This window comes from Polypterus senegalus, chromosome 18 (genome assembly GCF_016835505.1).
Source record: "Polypterus senegalus isolate Bchr_013 chromosome 18, ASM1683550v1, whole genome shotgun sequence".
Taxonomy (NCBI): domain Eukaryota; kingdom Metazoa; phylum Chordata; class Cladistia; order Polypteriformes; family Polypteridae; genus Polypterus; species Polypterus senegalus.
In genome coordinates, this window is record NC_053171.1 from 63508560 (window position 1) to 63530699 (window position 22140).

The window sequence follows — 22140 nt, forward strand, 5'->3', positions numbered from 1 at the left end:
ATTATGCAATTTTCATTACGCTATAACTTATTAAGTTTATTACATAAAAAATCACCCGAAAAATCCTGGACCATCAAGAAGTGTGCAAACTAATGACATGAAGAATTGTCTTCGTGCCAAACTGGAATCGTCCCCGCATAAAGTCATCCAGACGATCTGGATCTGCATAATTAGATCTGAACCACCCTGTATTTATCAATTTCTTTAAAATATACATTTTAAAACTAAGTTAAGTGAAATAAACCTTAAGGACTTAATACCTAATGAGGATGTATTCCTTACACTTGCTCTTCTACTAATTAACCCCTTAACACTGAACAAATAAGGTCTTTTTTCATGTTTAAGGTACAGCTGTTGTAATAATGCATAAAAAGGAAAATATATTGTCATTAACAATGTCTGTGTTACACTAAAACAATGATCAGACTAACATATAATATAATATATATATATTGAATTTTCCCTGCATTAGGATTGGTCAAAAATAAAATTATAGACCATAAAAGTAATATTCGTACAGACACAGGCAGATGTTGCTACCTGTATCAAGACATTTGTTTGAATAAAATAAAAAACATTCTGTATCTCAACAGTTCACTGTTGCAAATACAGCAGGTACACCCTGTATTTGGGATGGAGACTTTGTCAGTTGTTTATTACAAACAGAAGCAGCCTGGATCTTTAAGAGGAATACATTATCACCCCAAGACCTTGACTAGACCAATGAATTAACTTGCTACATATAAATAAGTAACAAAACAAAAACAAACAAAAAACAACTGAGGTTCAGTGTATACTGATGTTAGTCAGATCAACTCTGGTCTGGTAAATGACTAGTTCTGTATATTTTGTACACTTGTAGAGTAACAATACAATATTAAGATAAATTGCAAAAAACGTTGTTGTAACTAATATTTAGTATTTTATATCGAATTATAGTTATTTATTTTGTTAAGATTTTCTTTTCTTGTGTAACCCCCTTGCACGGCCTTTCCTTCTTAAGCAGTGTGTAAGGCCCTGAGTTCTTTAATTTGGTGTCACCACCCGATAGTTGAAATTTCAATATCGATCACCTCCAACCATTTAGCTCTGTGAACGCTGGCCTGGACACAGACAGACGGGCATCTTGTTCATCACCCAACACACCGTTTATTTACAATATTTACAAGCCTCCCGTCCTCGCTCTAGCTCCATCTTCCTTCCTCCCGACTCTCGCCTCGACTGCTGGGAGGCGGCCCCTTTTATGGGAACCCGGATGGGCTCCAGCTGCTTCCCGGCACTCCTCTGCAGACACGCCCTTGTGTGGCGGAAGTGCCGGCTGCGCACCCAGAAGCTGTCCGGGTGTCCCCTGTCGTCTTCCCCCCAGCACTTCCTGGTGTGGCGGAAGTGCTGGGCTCCAGAGCTGTCCAAGCAGCGGGCGCCGCCTGGCGGTGGCCTCGGGCCCCTACAGGGCTGGGCTTCCATGCCCCTAACCCGAGGCCACCAACATAACCAGGGCGGACACCCCCTCGTGGTCTGGTGGAGGTACAGGCCCTCCTCCGGTCCTCCTGGGCGTCCCGGCCGGGCTCCTGCCTCGGCCAGATGTGGCAGATGATGGTCTGGAAGTGGGGCGCTGCCTGGCAGTGACCACGGGCCCCTACAGGGCTGGGCTTCCATGCTCTCTACCCGAGGCCACCAGCGTAACCAGGACGGACGCCCCCTTGCGGTCTGGAGGAGGTACAAGCCCTCCTCTGGTCCTCCTGGGCGTCTCGGCCGGGCTCCCACCCCGGCCGGGTGCCACAGCTCATAACAAGTCACACCTTTCACTCAGCTTAAAGAAAAGAAAACTTTCTCTTTACGTGAAACCAAAAACAGACAACCAAACATTTGCATATTATAACTATGGACAGCATGAAATTAGATCTTTTTTCTATGTGTCAATATATTACGGCAGTGGTTCTCAACCTGTGGGGCGGGCCCCCTAGGGGGGTGCCAAGTAACAAAAAGGGGGGCACGAAGATGTGAAATAAGAAAACAAGAATCAAAAATATGAAAAACACATCTGTTGAAACCAAAACAAATTAACTTAAACTACATTCTAATACTAGAACAATAAATATAGAGTTAGATAAATGTCGATAAAAGTTAAGTAGGTATAATAAAACATGCATCTACATTTCAAAAAAATGTTAGGGGGGGCGCGATTAAAACTATTATGAAAACTCGGTTGCAAATGCTTAAAGGTTGAGAAACGCTGTATTATGGTTTTATAGTCCTTGTCAGCATTATGCTGCCACTTCTTTTCTATTAGTTTATTGTTTTGCTAAACCTGTCTTCTTGTATCTGTCTCTCACTTCAGCATTCTGCTAAAAGTTATCCTTTTTTTGTTCTTACGGTGTTCTGCTCTACTCCATGTGTCCTCCCTCTCCTCTCTTTACTTCCATGGTTCTCCATGTCTCACCTTTTCCTCCAACCCTGTCCCTGTATCTACCTGACACAGCTTGAGGATGGACCAATGGGAGCACTGTCAGGTATTCGGCTAGGCTTTTTGCCCCTGTTCTGTTCAGGGTCACTATTCGCAACCCAAGTTATGGGATTAACTTTACTGACAAAATACATTATGCAAAATCTACCCTGGTTTCACTTATATGTCCATTGCTGTTTAATGATTCGCAGAACCACATTACCTAGCCCTGAAAAAGGGGCAGTTGGTCCCGAAACGTGTATGCTGTTCAGCTCTCTGGTTTCCTTCTTTACTAACAGGCCAGGTAGGGGCGCATGCACTGGAACAGTGTGTTGTCACACTCACCACACAACGAAATGCCTCAAGTTCCTGGTTGGCAACCCGCCAAGTAAATACATGATCGAGTCCCACCCTCTGGAAATGACCGTCTATCTGCTGTCACGCATGGGCGAGTAGGAGGCCGCGGGCGGACCCGAAATTACTTCGAAGGACGTTTGTCGCTAGGGAATGGCGGGGTACTAACCTTTCTGCTTTCTCTTTCAGGAAAAAAGACGCTCCGCCACCATAACCTGACCGCACCGCGTCCACTTCCGCCCTTCCTCCGCCATCTTCCCTGACGTCACGGATCCCGTCATCCCTCACGCCTCCTTCCCAGCATTCCTCCACTTCCGGCTCCTCCTGTATAAAAATGGCCGCCGACGCGTGTACAGACGTCGGCGCATAAGCAAATGTTTTGTTTGTATTCTGACCTGTTTTCTGTAAAAAAAAGTATTTTCGTTACTACAGTATACGGGGCCGGAAACCCCAACCCTTCATGCTGTGTTGTCTTTACTTTTACAGTGGCGTAGCCGGCAGGATAACTGCACTGAAGAAACGACAAGAATGACTGAAAGGCAGGACCTCAACACCGTGCTGCAGGGCATGAATGCCCAGATCCAGTCCCTGCAGCAAGCACAGGCTACTACTACCCGGGAGCTGGAGGCCGCGAAGGCGAAACTCGCGGATGCCGAGAGGGTAAGGGCCGAACCGCCTCGTCCGAAACCTCCGTCCCTTGTACCGATGACGGAGGTGGACGACATCGAGTCATACCTGGGGATCTTTGAGAGGACGGCCACCCGGAACGAGTGGCAGCGGTCCGAGTGGGCGTCCCTTCTGGCGCCCTACCTAAAGGGGCCCGCGCAGTGGGCCTATTATGACCTCCCTGAGGAGGAGGCCGCGGACTATAAGCTCCTGAAACGGGAGATCCTGGCGCGCTACGGCATTACGCCGAGCCAGCAGGCGAGTGAATGGCGGGCTGGCAGTTTGACCCCGAAGCCGGCCCGAGCACAGGCCTTCGACTTCTGGGGCAAAATGGGCCGGTGGCTACGGCCTGAGGGCCCCCAAGCCCGGAAGGTCGTTGAACAAGTGGCCTGTGAGGGCCTGGTCAACGCACTGCCCGGCCCCCTCGCCCAGCAGGTTCGGCGCCACCCCTATACGGATATGCCAGGACTCCTGGAAGTCCTAGAGCGCCAGCTCGCGGTCTTCCGAGCCGGGGGGGCAGAACGGCTAGCTTCGCGGGAACCGCCGGACGGGCGGCCACCCCCGAGCCCTCTCGACGCGCTGCAGAAGCACCTCCCAGAGCCCGAGAAAAGCCGGCCTCTCCGCGCTGTTACAAGTGTGGGGAGACCGGCCACCTGCTACCATCCTGCCCGCTGAACACCCCCATGGAGCCGATGGACTGCACCTGGACCTCGGCGGAAAGGTACTGTACTCCGCCGCACCCCTTGGCAAGTCCGAACACGGGAGTGGTGTTAGTAAACGGGCACTCGGTGGTGGCTCTTCGACTCCGGCAGCAACATAACCATTGTCGCCGCCGTTATGTCTTACGCGACAGTGGCTAAACAAACATGTACGGGTCACTTGTGTACACGGAGAGACCAGGGCTTACCGTTCCGCAGCATGCTATCTTTCCTGGAGGGGGGATTTGTCCAAACTGATGGTCGCGGTGTTGCCCGAACCCCCCTTTCCAGTGATCCTGGGACAAGACTGGTCGCAAAGGAAAAGCGGTAAGCCATGCACCACTCCTGGGGCCTCACTGGGTCTGGCTATGGAGGGGCAAGGCACCCTTCCCGGTCTCCACGCCATGCACTATGGCAAGCCAAAATGGCGCAGGCACAAGGGGCGGTTTCTCGCCACGCGCCTGAGCCGAGACCTCCCACGCGAAGGGACGAGTCAAGGAGCGCAACCCCCCAGCCCTTCGTTAGATCCCCTGGGCGGCCTGGACCACCAGTTTCGCTCCACGCCTGCCTCATTTAAGAGGGAACAATGGAATGATGATTCCCTGCGCTTTGCCAGGAATGCGATTGTTCTGCCAGGCAGCTCACAAGCGGACGGTTCCATACCACGTGGCCCCTTCTTTGTCTTGGAAAATGATCTGGTGTATCGGGTGGCAACTCACGAGGGCGAGGTGCGGAAGCTGCTGCTAGTTCCGCATACCTTCCGGCGGGAGGTATGCGAACTGGCTCACGCACACCTCTTAGGCGCCCACCTCGGGGCCGAGAAAACACTGGAGAGGATCAAGCTCCGTTTTACTGGCCGGGATCAACGAGGAGGTCCGGCGCTTCTGTCAGTCCTGTCCGGACTGCCAGATTCGCCAGATTCCTAGGAGGGACCGTGCTCCTCTCGTCCCGATACCCCTGATAGATGTTCCCTTTGACCGGATAGGGGTCGACTTAGTAGGACCTCTGGAGCCCTCCAACCGTGGCCACAAGTATATATTGGTCATGGTTGATTATGCGACCCGATACCCGGAGGCGGTTCCCCTGCGCTCCGCTACCACCAAAAACATCGCACGGGAACTTGTCAACCTCTTCTCGCGAGTGGGTATCCCTAAAGAAGTCCTCACAGACCAGGGTACCCCCTTCACCTCAGAAACGTTCAGGGAGGTTGCCAGATTACTGAGAATAAAGCACCTAAAGACGTCTGTCTACCACCCCCAAACAGACGGTCTGGTAGAGCGCTTTAACCAGGCGCTTAAACAGATGCTTCGCAAGGCAGTCAACACTGATGGCAGGAATTGGGACCAACTCCTTCCCCTCGTGCTTTTTGCCTACCGGGAGGTACCCCAGGCCTCTACGGGCTTCTCCCCTTTTGAACTGTTATATGGGCGACAACCCCGGGGACTGTTGGATATCCTAAAAGAAGGTTGGGAGGCCGAGGCCCTTCTCTCCTCTAACATACTGGAATATGTAGCGCAACTGCGCGACAGGCTCACCAAAATCAGGCCTCTCCTCAAAGACCACGTGACTCGTGCGCAGGCAGCGCAGGCCCGATGCTATAACCGCAACTCCGTCCTCCGGGAGTTCCACCCGGGGGATCGAGTTATTGTACTCGTTCCCACCTCCCACTCCAAGTTACTAGCTCACTGGCTGGGGCCATACGAGGTTAAGGAAAGAAAGGGGCTCGTCGACTATTTAGTCAAGCAACCTAATCGTCGACCGGCGAGAGGATCTATCATGTTAACTTGTTAAAGCCATGGAAGGAGCGGAGGAGACTCCCGAAACACATAGATCCCTCTCCTGTTCGCTAGCACGGTTGCCCTTAACCTCGGCGACGAGCTAACGCCCATACAACGGCAGGAGATTACCCAGGCCATCTTCGCCATCCCGAGGTGGTGGCGAGTCCCCAGGCGGACTGCGCTGATTGCCCACATATAGTCACAGAGCCGGAGTAGTCGTCCGGAGAGGCCATACAGACTCCCGGAGGCAAAAGCGCCGAGGTGGAACTGGAGGTACAGCGGATGCTGGACTCGGACATCATCGAGGAGAGCCACAGTCCCTGGTCCAGCCCAATTGTCCTCGTTCCTAAGCGGACGGGTCTTGGAGATTCTGTAACGACTTTAGGCGTCTGAACCAGGTCTCCAAGTTCGATGCCTACCCTATGCCCGCATTGGCGACCTCCTCGGCGGCTGGGTGCGGCTCGATATCTGACTACTCTTGATATGACAAAGGGTATTGGCAAATTCCCTTAACGGCTTCTGCAAAAGAAAAACTGCCTTTAGCACCCCTAGCGGACACTGGCAATACAAGGTCCTCCCATTTGGGCTGCACGGGGCCCCTGCGACCTTTCAACGTCTGGTGGATAGAGTGCTGAAGCCCCACCAGTCCTATAGTGCCGCCTACCTGGATGACGTCGTCATCTATTCCGGCACCTGGGAGGAACATCTGTTGCAGCTCTCGGCTGTCCTCGCGACACTGGCTAAAGCCGGCCTCCGTATTAACCCCGTAAATGTTTTTTTGGCTTAAAGGAGGCCAAGTATTTAGGCTACCTTGTGGGACGAGGACAGGTGAGGCCCCAGTGTTCCAAAGTCAAAGACATCCTGGAATGGCCCGTCCGAATACCAAGAGACAGGTGCAGCTTTCTTGGGGCTAGCGGGTACTACCGCCGGTTCGTGCCCGTTTCTCGAAAGGGCAGCACCCTTGACTAGTTTGACAAAGAAGGGCGCTCCCCTGCATGTGGTATGGGACGACAGAGCAGAACACGCATTTAGTGACCTAAAACAGGCCCTTACGTCGGCACCGGTATTGCAGACCCCAGATTTTGGGCTACCCTTTATCCTCCAGACCGACGCTTCAGACACAGGCCTCGGCGCCGTGTTGAGCCAAAGCGTTGATGGTGTCGAACACCCCGTGATGTACCTAAGCCGGAAATTGTTGGACCGAGAGACCAGGTACGCGGCGGTGGAGAGGGAAGCCCTGGCCATTAAGTGGGCCGTGACTTATCTCCGGTATTATCTGTTGGGTCGCGAATTCACTCTGGTGACTGATCACGCTGCGCTTCAGTGGATGTCCCTTCACAAGGAGTCGAATCCGCGGGTCACCAGGTGGTTCCTGGACTTGCAGCCCTATAAGTTCACGGTCACTTATCGCCGCGGCGGCCTTCAGGCCAACGCCGATGCCCTCTCCCGCATCCACGACCTCTCGGTTAGGTCCGCCCGACCGGATGGTCTTGGGCTGAAGGGGGTCGTGTCACGCATGGGCGAGTAGGAGGCGCGGGCGGACCCGAAATTACTTCGAAGGACGTTTGTCGCTAGGGAATGGCGGGGGACTAACCTTTCTGCTTTCTCTTTCAGGAAAAAAGACGCTCCGCCACCATAACCTGACCGCACCGCGTCCACTTCCGCCCTTCCTCCGCCATCTTCCCTGACGTCACGGATCCCGTCATCCCTCACGCCTCCTTCCCAGCATTCCTCCACTTCCGCTCCTCCTGTATAAAAATGGCCGCCGACGCATGTACAGACGTCGGCGCATAAGCAAATGTTTTGTTTGTATTCTGACCTGTTTTCTGTAAAAAAAAGTATTTTCGTTACTACAGTATACGGGGCCGGAAACCCCAACCCTTCATGCTGTGTTGTCTTTACTTTTACACTGCCCAGCCACTCGGGTCTTCAATAATAAGGATTCTGTGAGCTTCATCACCCTCAGGCAATTGCGCCACATGGCCGTAGCGCCATAACTGATGTTCCCTTACAATAAAGGTAATGTGCCTCATGGGGCTCCATGAGCAACCACTCGTTCAACACAAAGTTAGACATGTGGTACCCAAGGATTCTCTGAAGAGACACAGTACTTCATCTCAGGTCACTGGCAAGCACCTATGTTTTGCAAGTGTATAACAAAATAGTAAGCACCAGGGGCCTCATGTATAAACGGTGCGTACACACAAAAATGTTGTGTAAGCCCATTTCCATGCTCAAATTGCAATGTATAAAACCTAAACTGATTGTAATTAACCTGTAACAATATAATGGTCCACAGAATGGCCAAACTACTCTAAATACCATAGCTGCTTTAGCATTGTTACTCTCACTACACCTTCTTCTTCTTCTTTCAGCTGGTCCATTAGGGGTTGCCACAGTGGATAATCTTTTTTTCATATTACTCTCACTGCACCACTTGGAGTATTTATATCACTGTATCTGAGTGGGGAATCACACCTCTACAGCAGCTGATTGGAAAGAGAATTATCGGTATAGAGCATCAAGCACACGCTGCCTCAGCCATGCTGCATATTTGACCTGCTCTCATACTGCAAACCCTTCAGAGCCTTTCCTTGCGGTTCAGAAGCAGTTTAATCCCAAGAACTATAAATGCACTCAATCAGTCCATCAAGTGCTCCTTGTAGAACGCTTTGTACCTATAAGTACAATTACCTCACTGTAAACTTGCGATACAGTTTTAATATTGCACAACCTGAGCCACTTTATAAAGTGCATATTTGCATGTGATGACAATATCATTTTTAAGATGAAATGCAGCAAAATATGTTGATTATATTATACAGATAAAATTTAAATTCATTTAAATAATCTATATTGTTAATAATTAAACATGTGAGGACACTGTGCCGCAGCGCTAACAAGAAGGGCAGGCGCGACACTGGAAGGATAGCATAATTAAACATGTACTACGAAGATATTTCAATGTTCCTTAAAAGTTTTGAAGAATCAGCGTTCTCAGCTTACAGATGGCTTAACGTCTATTACAGAACTGATTGTGTGGTGATTGGGTATTTGGAGAAAGAAAAGCAAGGGCATGAGTTGGAGGTTAGTACGTTTGAAAGAGACAGTACTGCTGCAATAAATTATTTTATCGAAGGTTGCGCACAGCACAGCAAACATCTTGCGTGTTTCCATGTTTAATAACATGCTTTAACTCCTATCATCATGAAAATGATATCAAGTATACATCTCAGTACTTTAATTATTCAGAGAGCTGTAATATTACGAATGTAATGGATTCTGTGTCCTGTCGGAGGAAGAGAAAGCCCGTTTAAGAAGCACGTAGAGATTCATACACATAGAGCACATAGAAGATCAAATACAAAACAAAGCATTTAACGTGCTACTTTAGTTATGATAGGATTTGAGAAACTATTAAATGAGGCGATTTTAAGATGAAGTTTATGATGTTCTACTTTAATGACATTTTGTGCTTTTTCCCCACTGTGTGCCTATTTTTTTTCTCTGTACCCTAATAAGCTTTCATATGGCACTCAGACGGTGGGCTACGATTCGCCTTTTCACGACGACTTTGATATGTGACAACTTCTTTTTTATTTTGGGCACTGTGTGACTTTGTGAACTTGAGCTTTCGAGTTTCTCCGACACACTATGTCACTCAATCAACTTCCTTTTGTTGTTTATACCACTGTTTAAGCCAACAAATAGTACGTTTTTCCTTGTCTCCACTTGGTATTCGCTGAAATTCTTCTATTTTCTCCCGTGCTTTTGCCATTGCCTTTTCACAGAACGCTGAGCTTAAGGGCTATATATATTGATTTACATATTCAAAGAGACGTAATTCTGGGAGGAGTTTGGGGAGTGGCAGCAGACGTGTGCATGTGCGTTACTTTTCACGTTGACTGGGATTTATGGAGCACAAGAATGTGGAAGTTGGCAAACGCAAACAATTATGCATTTGGATTTTTTTGTGCATATGCACATTTCCGCTTTTGTTCTTACACCATATTTTAGTGTGAATTCTATGCACGGTGTTATGCATGAGGCCCCAGGACTCTAAAGACCTTCATTCTTTTGTAAAGATATCAGGATCACCACACACCCCTTTCCAGTGACCTCATGACCCCCCATGCTCTAACAGTCCACCTACTGACTTCATAGAAAGAGTCACCAGAGACATGAATGTTTCTGCAGAAGTAAGAAACCTCTTGACAAGGTTGAGACTCTCTCCTCAGACAGACACACTGCTGATGACTGTGCTCAAGAGGTCATTAAAGGCCTGGATCTTGGTTTTTATTCAGGACACTCGCAAGCCCAGACACTCAGACTCCTCACTCAGTCTCTTGAGAGCCCTGATCAGAGCCTCCATTGACTCAGCAAGGATCACAGCATCATCGGCAAAGTCAAGATCAGTGAATCTTTCTTCACCAATGATGCCCCACGACCCCACCCAACACCCAGTCCATGCAAACATTGAACAGAGTAGAAGGAAGAATGTGCTGGTGAACTGATGATCACCCTGATGAACCCCATAATCAATTGGGAAAAACACAGAGATTCTGCCTCTGTATAGCATTCTCAGTTCCAAGGTACAGGCTGCCATGACATACAGTAACTGCGGGGGATCCAGCGATGTCTCAGGATCTCCCACAGGGCAGCTTGATCAACTGAATCATATACTTTACGAAAACTGCCAAAGGCTGCAAAGAAACTTTGCCGACATTCACGTTTGTGCTTGGTGAGAACACTCAGTGCTGGGATGCAGTTGATGGTAGACTTCTTAGGCATTGAGGACCTTACCCAGCACTGATAACACTGTTATCCCCCTGTAGTTACCTCAATCTAGGTGATCACCCTTCTCTTTCCAGATAGGGAAAACAAGTCCCATTTTCCAGTTGCCCGTCTCCCAAATGAAAGCAAAGATTGCTTGCAATGCCAGGATGACAGCCTTACCACCTGCCTGGAGAAGTTCACCCCAGACACCACAGATCCCGACAGCCTTCCCTACCCTCTGGTTGTTCACCACCTGTGCAATCTCAGAGAGATTGGATGGTTCACAGCTAATTGAAATGATCAGGCTCAAGAACCATCGACCCAAAGATGTCCAGTGTCTTAGACAGAGGATGCTAAAAGTAACTAGCCCGACTGGCGTCATCTATAAGGACTGTTCCATCACCCACCCTGACTGTGACTGTCCAAGGACTGTCGGATGTGCGTACAGCTTTGATTCTTCTGTAAGCAGGACGTCAGTCACTAGACCATAAATGGTGTGTCACTTGTTCACAGATTCCTCAAACAAACACCTTCTTATCTGCCTTCAGAGCCCTCGCAGCCACCGTCCTAAGTTCCCAGTACAGACCGGAGTTTTTATCAAGCCTTGCACTGTGACTTCTCTTAATAATATTTATTATTATCTATATATATAATTCACTGAGGGCACGCATGACAGTGAGCGCAGGTAAGAAAGAGCCACGCCCGCCAACTCTAACCCTCCTACCGCGTCATGGGACATGCACAACAGAGCCCTGCCCGCCAACTCTAACTCTCCTCCCACGTCCACCCTCAAAACCTGTCCCGCCCACACGCTGCCAACACAGCATTTCTCGCCAAGCATCTGCAGTATGCTTAAGTCGCTCAGTCCAATCCAACAGCAGCTGTACGAAACCTTTTTGAGGAAAACCCTAGGCAGAATTTACGACGCTACAATGCCCCGACATGTCACACCAATGTTGCAGCGATTTTCGTCGGAGAAGATGGCGAACCGCCTGCCGAAAGGGAAATTTGCATCGGTTCCATAGCCAACTCCTGTAAACAGATTTCCACACTCAATATGAATTGCAATCCTATGGTTTACCCACTTTTATTCCCTTAGGGAGACATTGACTGGCGCAAAGATTTACAACATGTTCCAGATAAAAGAACCGGTGACTCAGGCATTAACCAGTACTATAGTACTGTGTTGTGTAAAAACAGGAAGAAGTCTAGAGATGTTTCAGAGATGGATGACAGCAGTCCGAGAAATGTTACTTATACAGGAGGAATTATTAATTAATAATAATAATCATCAAAATAATAATTATTATTATTAGTGTATAAATGGATATAAATAATTGCATGTAAACGATTTGCCAAAATCTGTTGTATGTAAATGATACTGTTTAAAACGTTATTGTTTTTTCATCAGAAAACCCGGTTTCCACGTCTACCTGTATTAGTTTAAATGGCACTTTTACCACTTGCAATATGACGGACGCGCTGACTTATCGTGTCGACTGGGCAACACAGTGAATGCGGCGTCTATCTATATATGTCTATGTTTTCCGTAGCCTGCTACAGGAAGGTACTCTCTCGACCATTGGCATTGGTTTCGCTCCTTGCTATTTTCGTTATACTGCGATGGTGGTTTCCTAAGCCTTTGTTATATTGAATTCATTTCTCACCGTTTTCCATTTCTATTCTTACACCGCCGTATGCTAAGGCGGGCTTCGGCTAGTATCCAATATTTATATTAAATCCAATAGATTATATCAGATTTCATCCAATATTATTTACTAACTATAATGTTTCTAAATCCCTGAGATTTCTTTTGGCCTTTGGAATGACTATCCTCTCAGGATTAAGCACTTCTGGATATAACTATAATTATATTTTTTGACCTAGCAAATAGATCTCAATAACAATCCATTTACTGAGTTTAAGTTTATAGGAATTTTATAATTATTTATTTTTCTTTAAGAATTTCTGTTTTTCTGATTATTTCTGTTTCTGCCTTTAGATTTGTCTCTTGTTTACCTTTTTTGTTTATTTAGAGCTTATTACTTAATTCTAGGTCAGTAGAAATGAGAGGGGATGTCCCCAATAAATAGTCTGTTTCTAGTGTAGTTTGGGGCGAGACACTGTATTAACAAGAATATGCGTTAGTGCCTGAAGCCCCAACTGTCTAATTGGTACTCTATGGCTGTTGATCCTAGACATCACTAGGAAGAAACATAAACCCTTTGGTATTAGGCTCCCACTTAGCAAAGAAGCTAAGGTTTATAGTAAGTTTGAATGCAAAGCCTTTCCAATAATGTAACACATGCATAATGCATAGCATTTGATTTTTCAGCCTGGTTAACATTTTTAACACCTTGGTTCTGGTAATATTGTGCCCTTTGATTAATCGCTTTTGACAAATTTTGTTCAGACTTCAATCATGGTTTTACTCATATTGATTCTCGTCACAGTTTCATGAATAGACAGGCATCTCCTTCTCCATTTAACACCATCCCCATGTCTGCTCACTACCTTTGTTTCCAGCAGGCAATTCAGAGATGTCAACTGGAGCTAGAAAAGCAAATTAACATAAAATATCCAGCAATCCATCCAAGCCACTTTGGATGCTCACAACTGGCATAACAGAACACAAGAACTTGATTCTCAGTAAGGACTATTTGCATCAAGGGAGAATGGGATTTTCATCTTTTCTTTCAGAGATTCTAGATGTACAGTAAGCAGTGTTGGTGGGTCTTATTGTGGGCATAAAGGTGGAATTATAGTTTGTGAAAGATCCCTTATTTGTGGTGTGTTTGGGAGACTGTCAGTTGAAATGAGGCACATGTGGATTAGTTTTTACACACCAAAAAACCCATATCACTCACAAATGAAAAAAAAATAACAAAGTAGAAGTTTGTCCTCAGTTTCCAAAGTAACTTTTGTCTAATCTTGAATCAAAGACTGAAGTTAAAATCTACTTAGTTATTTAAACTGAGGATAGACATCTATAGATCATGATGCTAACATCCTTTTTATTTGTGAGAGTGGGGCACTCATTGCACCATAGCAAATTTGCACCTCAAACTCTATTTTTGAATCCCTGTGTTTATTGGCTTTGTCTTATAGAGGTAACTAAGACTACCAGTCCTATAACCATAATAACTTAAAGTAATTTAATCCATCCCTTTCCCAGCTCACCTTTCCGGAGCAGGTGCACAGGGAAGCTGTAGCCCATCATTTGATTCAAAATTATCTAGTGCTGTACAGGGGAGCAGTACTTCCCCACTTAGTGCGGAGAGCAAAATTTTGTTTCTCTCAAAGTGAAAAGACTATGATCTTAGCGGTTTCGGACAAAATATCTCATGAAAGCACATATCAGCCTTGACATCATCAAGGAAACCAAAGTAGGATTTATTTTATCTCTCAGAAAACAGTAATTTAAATCAAAGCTTTCTGGATTTCTCAAGTAAATTAGTAGAATACTGTGTATTTATTATTAATATGTTGTTATATTAACATTTAACACTATTTCTTATAAGATGGCAAATGCCAGAAAATACTAGTGACTTTTGGCTTCTAATGAAAATTTTCTTCATTCTACTGTAGGTATTCTTCATCTTTGAGCTGTCTAAATAGGCTCTGTTTTGTAATGATTCTTGACTTTTCTTTTCTTTGTTTCCCTACAGTTTTCTGCTGCAGATGCTAGGATGAAATTATCCTAGTGATTCTCCTTTTCTGTCATACTCCATCTGACAGCTTTTGATTAAGGCCACTATGCACAGAAAGTGTAACTGATAATAAGTATTATGCCGGGTGGCCTCTGAAAAAGGCTCACTCTTTTTGCTATCATGAAATGTCATAACAGGCACAAAAAAGCCGAGATGATGTGGCAATTTTCTTGGATGAGCTCTATTAATGTAATAATAGAAGTTTCAGAAATATTCAGCTTGAATGAGACTAAAAGCATCTTTAGCTGCTGTTACCTTATTACATTCAAATTCTGTTCCCATTTTATACAGCTTTGCTTTTAGGAACAAACAAAACAGTGATCACACACTACAGAGCTTCTTTGTATCTATAATATAAAAGTCTAATTAACAAAATATTTACTTAAAACCACTTGGGTTACTGAATGGGGATACAGTATAACATGTAAGGTTCTGTTTAGTGTAATATTAGTGTGTTGCCAGGGAGTTCATTGTTTTGTCCTGGAGGTGTCTGGTGATGACCCCTCTTCACTTTCATCTTCACTTTCCTTTCCTTTGTAGACGTGCATGTCCGATACAATTTAACCCCAGTTCTCTGTTTATAAAAATTCTAGCCTGTCTAGGTGATGCAGGTGCAGTCTGCGGCTACACTTGAGGTCACCATCAGAATGGCTTCATTGAAAGCTTTACCTTCTCATTTCACCCTCTCATTTCCAGCCAGTAAGACAGAGGTCAAAGCAAGCAAAGATTACCAGATTCAGACTTTTATTTACTCAGCTAGAGGGCTCTGCCCCCTGCTCGCTTCACTCACTAACCCCTGGCTTTGTGTCTCTGTTGCTCACATATGGGTATGTGGATGTTCAATTTAAACAGTGTGATAGATGGCTGGGGACCTTGCCCCACCGGGAGACCTGGAGAAGCAGGGGGCCGGGAGAGGGGCAATTCCTACACTGGAGCGCAAGATGGCAGCCCTCCGGGGTTACATGGGAACCACGGAGCTGGGAAGCTCAGAACTGTGGGGACCCGTGGCCACTGCCAGGGGGCACCTGGTCTGGATGGTTCTAGAACCATGCACAGCAGCACTTCCACTACACCAGGAAGTGCTGCCAGAACAGGAACCAGGTACACCCGAAGTGCCTCCTTGGTGCCCATGCAGCACTTCTGCCACACCAGGAAGCGATGCAGGAAGGACATCAGGGAGCACATGGAGCAAATCCGGGTGCATTATAAAAGGGGCTGCCTCACTCTATTCAGGGAGCCAGAGTCAGGTGAAAGAGAATGGAGCTTGCAGGAAAGGAGGCGCTGAAGAAAAGGCAATAGAGAGAGAAGAAAAGGACTGTGAGCTATTATTATTGTTGTAGTTTGTGCACTGTGTGTACTATTCTATGCAAGAACTAAAAATAAACCGTGTGTGTTGCGAACATCTGGTGTCGTGTCTGTCTGTATCCGGGGCATCTTTCACAAAAGATTATTTTCATGGGAACTGTTACATATGCATAATAGAACTAACTATTTTACATTACAGTGAGTAATTAACCATAGTTAAAAATAGTAAAACGTAATACATTGAAATAGAATTATGTTTCATGTTGCGTTAGAGGTATTCGTTGAGTTATACTTTTTCATTCTGGTTGGCTTTGAAATTAACACACAAATACTTTTTAAACTTCTTTCTTTATATCTCTGTCTTTCAAAACTATTATCGCTGACAATTCATCACATGTTGGTTTATTATATATGCAAACGTGATCTTTCAGATTCATATAGAAGTCCAAGAAAACTTCTTTGTCTGTGTTTTGCAGATAAATTTTGTGTAAAGTGCGATACTTTTGGACGTATGGATTTGTATCCATAATTGGCTGTAGAATTTCTAATACATCCGAACATTTATTCTATGTTGCATCGCTTCTCTGTGTTCTATAAATATAAACCTGACCGAATTGTGGTTTCTCCGCAATTAAACTTGTAGTAGCTTTAATTGTTGCGGGACCACAGATTCTCATAGCATATGGTCTACACTTTGAGCATTGAATGATGTGAATGCAAACAGATTATTGTAGATTCAGACATTGTGCCTGTAGTGTTTGTAGAATTCACTTTTAATTCTTGTAGATACACCTCTTCATTGGGAAGAAGCAGTACGTTTCCCTGATGGCAACACAAATTAGACGATCTACAAGTCTCCAACTTAAACTTTAAAGCCAAAAATATCTACATACTTCTGTCATATCACCTATGTCCATATATTTGATCTCTTTTCGCTGTTCCGTTATTTCATTGAGTAATAATTTCCATTTGTAACCGCTAATGTGATCTTTACTATCACTTTTTTGAGACTTAGAATTTTAGTACTTTTATAATCTTTAACCTGCTCTGCATGTGTAGCGTGCCTACGTTTTTGAACCTTTTTATGACGTTCTACTTTGTCTTCTACTCTTTGTCTTTTATTTCCAACCCTGCTTGGACCTGCTAGGTTTTCAATTCCATTTGGTCCGGGCTGATTATAACATTCCTTATTTTCCGAATTTGCACTTAGATTATTATTGTTCTTTTTTGAATTCTTTTCTCTCCAATGCTTTTGGGCCTCTTTTTAATGCGCTGCCCTTTCTTCTTCATTTAGTCGTTGTTGTGTCATCTAGAATGTATAAAATTATTGTAGGACTACATCAAAGGAAACAAATAGATTGTATGTGTAAAAATACTGTCCAGAAAAGTTTCTTTAAAGCATGAAAATGAGGACTTTTTGTTAACGGCTTAAAATGAGGAAAACGTAAAAATATTATCTGACAAAAGCAATCACACGAATGAGAGTTGAGTGGACCGTGGGTGTGTTTAAAATGGTTGAGAGGAGGGCGGGACTTGACAAAATCTCTTGACAATAGTCTTGTCTCGTGGGACTTGAAAAAATCTCTTGGCAATAATATTGTCTCATCTCAAGATTTTCTTTTATAAAGGAGAGATATAAAATAACAATATATACAGTAGATTACAATATTATATGTGCCTAGTGCAAAAGCAATTATACGTAGGTATTTTGAACACTCCATACAACCTGGATGGATAGCAGCTCTTCATGGCTCTATCAAATCTTATGTTGCACTTCGGAGTTGGCAAGTCTTTGATCTGGTATGGTTTCTGTATGTACTTGATGAAAGGAAAGAGAGAATCCAGAGGTGCTAGTGGACCCTATATTTATGTTGGTCATATGCTTCCTTCCTATACCCCCTTGGATCAATGGGTTGTTGTAGATTAGGGACCAAGTCCTTTCCATATGTTCTCGAACCTTACATTTTTTAATCATCTACCAATCAGTGTTTTACTCATGGGTGGGGGCTAAAGAAAACCAAGCCTTTTGAACTTAAAGCCCCAATGTTTGTGGTTAAGGAGTTAAGAAGAATGAGATTGGATAACTTGATGCCTTAAATTTTCCTTGTGACAAGTCAGGTGGCAAGCAAAGCAAACAGTTTTAGAATATCTATTAACTGAACAGTTACATTAGAAATTTCTTCTGGAATATTGCAAAATGTTTGAGGAAATGCTGTATCACTATAAAGTTATATGAAGGTGTTAAAAAGCACCAAGTCTTTTTCCTATATCAGTCATAGATTAATGTTTTAACAGGAAAGAGCAATGCACAGTACATGTCCTTTAATGTCATATAACTACACATAAACATACAAGGATCTGTTTAATTCTGCTGTGGTTCAGCCTTCTGCCTACTTCAAGGGTCTGTAGCCTGTTTATGCAGGGGCTGTTTAAGTGCTTTGAATGGATCTCCTGGGCTAAACTGTGCATTCACTGCATATTGACAATGATGCTCAGCAATAATGTGCACTATTGTGAAGGATCTGACATGAGCGATTAGTTACAATTCCCTATTAGAAGTTCTTGCTGAATAGTTTGCTGCACCATCTCTCCTGGCAGATCGGGACCTTAGTGTTTGTAGTTTTTGGAGGATCTAATGTACTGGAAATAATAATGACAGCTCACAGGAGTAATCAAACCTATAGTCTGAGCCAAGCATTCAGCTGCCATGCATTAGGAAAAGTGCTCTGCTGTCTGCACATTCAGTACTTAGAATGTGATCAGTGGAGTTATACATGAGATGTACTGTGTGCCTTAAAATGATCCTGCAGGTTGGTAACAACTAGTGGGGTTAAGTGAAATACATTTTACATGATTCTGAACCTAATATTGAAGGGAGGTATTTATAAAAGAGCAAACCTCCTGAGGATGCAATCCACTTCATGGAGTGAGAAATGTTTGTCATTAAGAATAAAAGCAAAAATGTTCTCCACAGTTGTCACTGTCCCTTCCTCAGGGGAATAAAGGAAGAAAAATTGAGTTACAGAGCATCAGTTAATGCCTGAAAAGTATAAATTCTCGGCAGATGGTCAACACAGCAGTAGAAACTGTTCAATGAAAAGAATCAGCTGAGGGCAATGATGTTGGCTTGCAGAACCATTGTAGCACTGCCAATTGATGTTTTTTGTCTTCCTTACCAATCATGTCATATATGAGGAAAGAGATTTTGTGGGGCTGGCTGTAGTTAGACTCAAACAGAGGTAAAAAAATTTGTAAAAGTAAGTGACCCAAAAATCTCTGATATTCTCTTTTTGCTTTTGATACATCCACATTCAGCTCAGGGGGTTGACTTCGTGGTCCTTCCCAAGAGAGAGGTATTACTTACTATATGTGCTGTGTTGATGTTCCTTATGAAACTGTTTGTCGAGAAAATGGCTGTACTGTATTAAGTACAGATTAACTGATTTATTGTGTAATTCTCCTGTTACTCTCTGAGGCTCAAAATGAACAATTTGCTTGACCCAGTTCCTTCATGATATTGAAACATTATTATTTAATCGTGGTATCATATTGTTATTGCAGCCTTATAGTGCTCAAATTCAGATGTCATCCCCAGCAATTGTTCCTTGAGTGTGGATTTTTTTCCCATTTATCTGTGGACATCTTTTCCAGAATATGTACCACAAAGTTCAATGACGCACTGTTAATTTGCAGTTTAAAGCCGTCCTACTATGCCCTTCGAGAAACTGCTGTCTGAGCTCTCTCAAAGCAGAGAGACGGTTGATTTAATGGTAAGTAAACGGAAAATGAAAGTTTTTATTCAAACCAAAGTCTAAACCAAAAATCAGTCCCAAGTCATTTTGCAAAACCAAAAAACTACATTATAAATCGTTGTTTTATTCCAATGCCATAATTCTAACTGGAGTTCCAAAATTGAAAAAGCTCTCACCAACACATAAGGATTTAACCACAAACTTGGATGACCTGGAAATGCTTGGGATGATGTTTATACTAGCATGTCAGTGACGTCACGCTCCTCACACTTTCTGTTGTATCAACATGTCATTAAAATGACAATGACTTATGTGTGAAATAATTACAATATATTTTAATACATTTAAAATACATTTTTGAACAAAAGAAATCTATGTTGCACTCTCTCCATAATTCTACAAACACCCAAAGAGTGAAATGAGGGCAATAAGGTACCAGAGTAAGACCATCCCATCCAAAATTTTCATGCATGACATTTTTTGCTTTCAGGAAAGGTTCATGCCTTCTGTAAATCTGTGAGTCCTGAAGCCAGCGTGTCATGTACATAATTTACCATTTTATTTTTTTCTTATATCTCTGTGTTAGATTTCTGGGTCTTTTATATCGGGTGTGATGCCGAACAAACCCTGGAAGGGCAACCAGTTCATCATAAATCATTATTATAACTTTTGTAATGAGAATAACAATGACATTTCTTAATTTAATAAATCAGTATTATAACATAAAACATCATGTTATAATACTTAAACCTTCTCAGTCCAATTCAGGGAGGTGGGGACCTTAACACACTGTGTGCAAGTTAGAAAACAGCCCAGGCCCAGGTGCCAGTCCATCCAAGAGCCCACTCAGGCACTTACCTGCACAATTTGGATCTGGTAGTAAATCTTACTAACACGCCTTTGGAGGTGTAAGAGGAAAGTTGGAGCATCATTGGAGAAACAATGCAGTAATGGAACAGTGTAGGGCTGTGGGAGGGTTAGAGCTCTGGATTCAGTTTTATTAGTAGACAAAGCCTCACTTACCCTTTTGTCTCTCATACTGTGGATACACCCTTTGAATGTATTGATGTAGTCACACTGGCGCTGTTGAAGAGGTCTCCTTATGGATATCATTATGAAGCGCTCAGAATGACTGCAACAGAAGCCATCTGAGGAGAGGTGTTCGTGTCAGAGAATAGGTTATGGAACTCTTTGTTCTCATCCATTCTGAGCCACTTTGGGCTGTACCTCATACACAAGTGATTTGTGTGAAATGCCAGTCACAGATGGATATGCAGTTTATTGGATAATTAATTTCTAGTAACTTAAACTGGAAAAATTTGTAAACAATTTGGTCAGTTTGTTTAATTTGAAAGAAGTAAAACATTAGGTTCACCTCATTAACATTTTTATATGTATTATAAACTACGTTGTATTAGTTTTTAAGTAATGATGCAGGAGACTGACAACATGCTGCATGCTCATTAGCACAGACACACAAGAATTTCACTATACTCTATACATGTTACGATGTCAACCATGTAAACTCTTTTATTGTTTTATTGGAAACTGCTCAGGAGGAGAAAGGCTTGAGACAAGCTATAATAGTCAGTTGACCAACCTCTTGTGGAAGAAAACTTACTAGATCTCTAAAAAGCTATATACAGTAAGCCAGGAAACATAACACGTGAATTGCATCCAGAGAGTAGTGTTGTTTTGAATTATATCTTCTCAATCTGAAATGTTAGAATGCACTGCCCTCAACATTACTTAATCAAGGAGTGTTGTTTCTTTGCATTGGAGTGCTTTTGAAGGTCCAAAGCCTATGTGATTTCTTTCGCCAAGTTTAGAAAAAAGAGAACTATGTAAAAATGCTCAGACGTCCTTCATATCTTGCATGTTAATAACAACCATTGCTGGTAAGATTGCCATGAAGATAAGTGAACTCTTAAGGCCACACCACATTACAAATCATTTCCAGTGATTTTCAGTTGCAGATGTAATTTACATAAGTGAGTTCTGTGACTTCCAGAAGTGTTATGTGACGTACACTGTGACTCTGTCCAGGTTTTGGTTTTGTCCTCAGTCATATGGATGAGCTTGATTGAGCCTGAGCACCGAGAATCAATGGGTCCTGTGAATATATTGTAGCAGAGAGAAATATGGTACCCCAGTGTTTTGGAGCAATCAAAGGGAAGAACACCTCGTCTGTATGATGTTACATGTTTTACCATGACAAAATAGGAAAAAGAAAAAAAGGGCCTGGATTGTGGCTGAACTTTCCTAACTGGTAAATCCTTTGCATGGACCGTGCTCCTTAAGGCAGTATTTTGTTTGCTCCCAGAAAAAGACATGGGCTCATAATGCTTTGAAAATGTGAAAGTCATCACGGAGTCAATCTAGCTTGACATACCCTGTGATTTCTATTCAAATAAAACAACCTCCTTAGGCAACAAGATCACCAGCTGCAGTCCACAAGTTTGACATCCCTTCTGACTAAACATCGTGTAATGTGACATCAGCTTTAAGCATCACCATTCAAATAAGCCCTCCAAATATTCTGGGCAAGAAAGAAGGTGTTCAATAACTGCTATATGTCACAGCAATTAGGATAAGCTGCATATACTAAGTGGCTGTTCCTTTTCAGTCAGGATGCATTTATGTTGCTAAATAAATCTT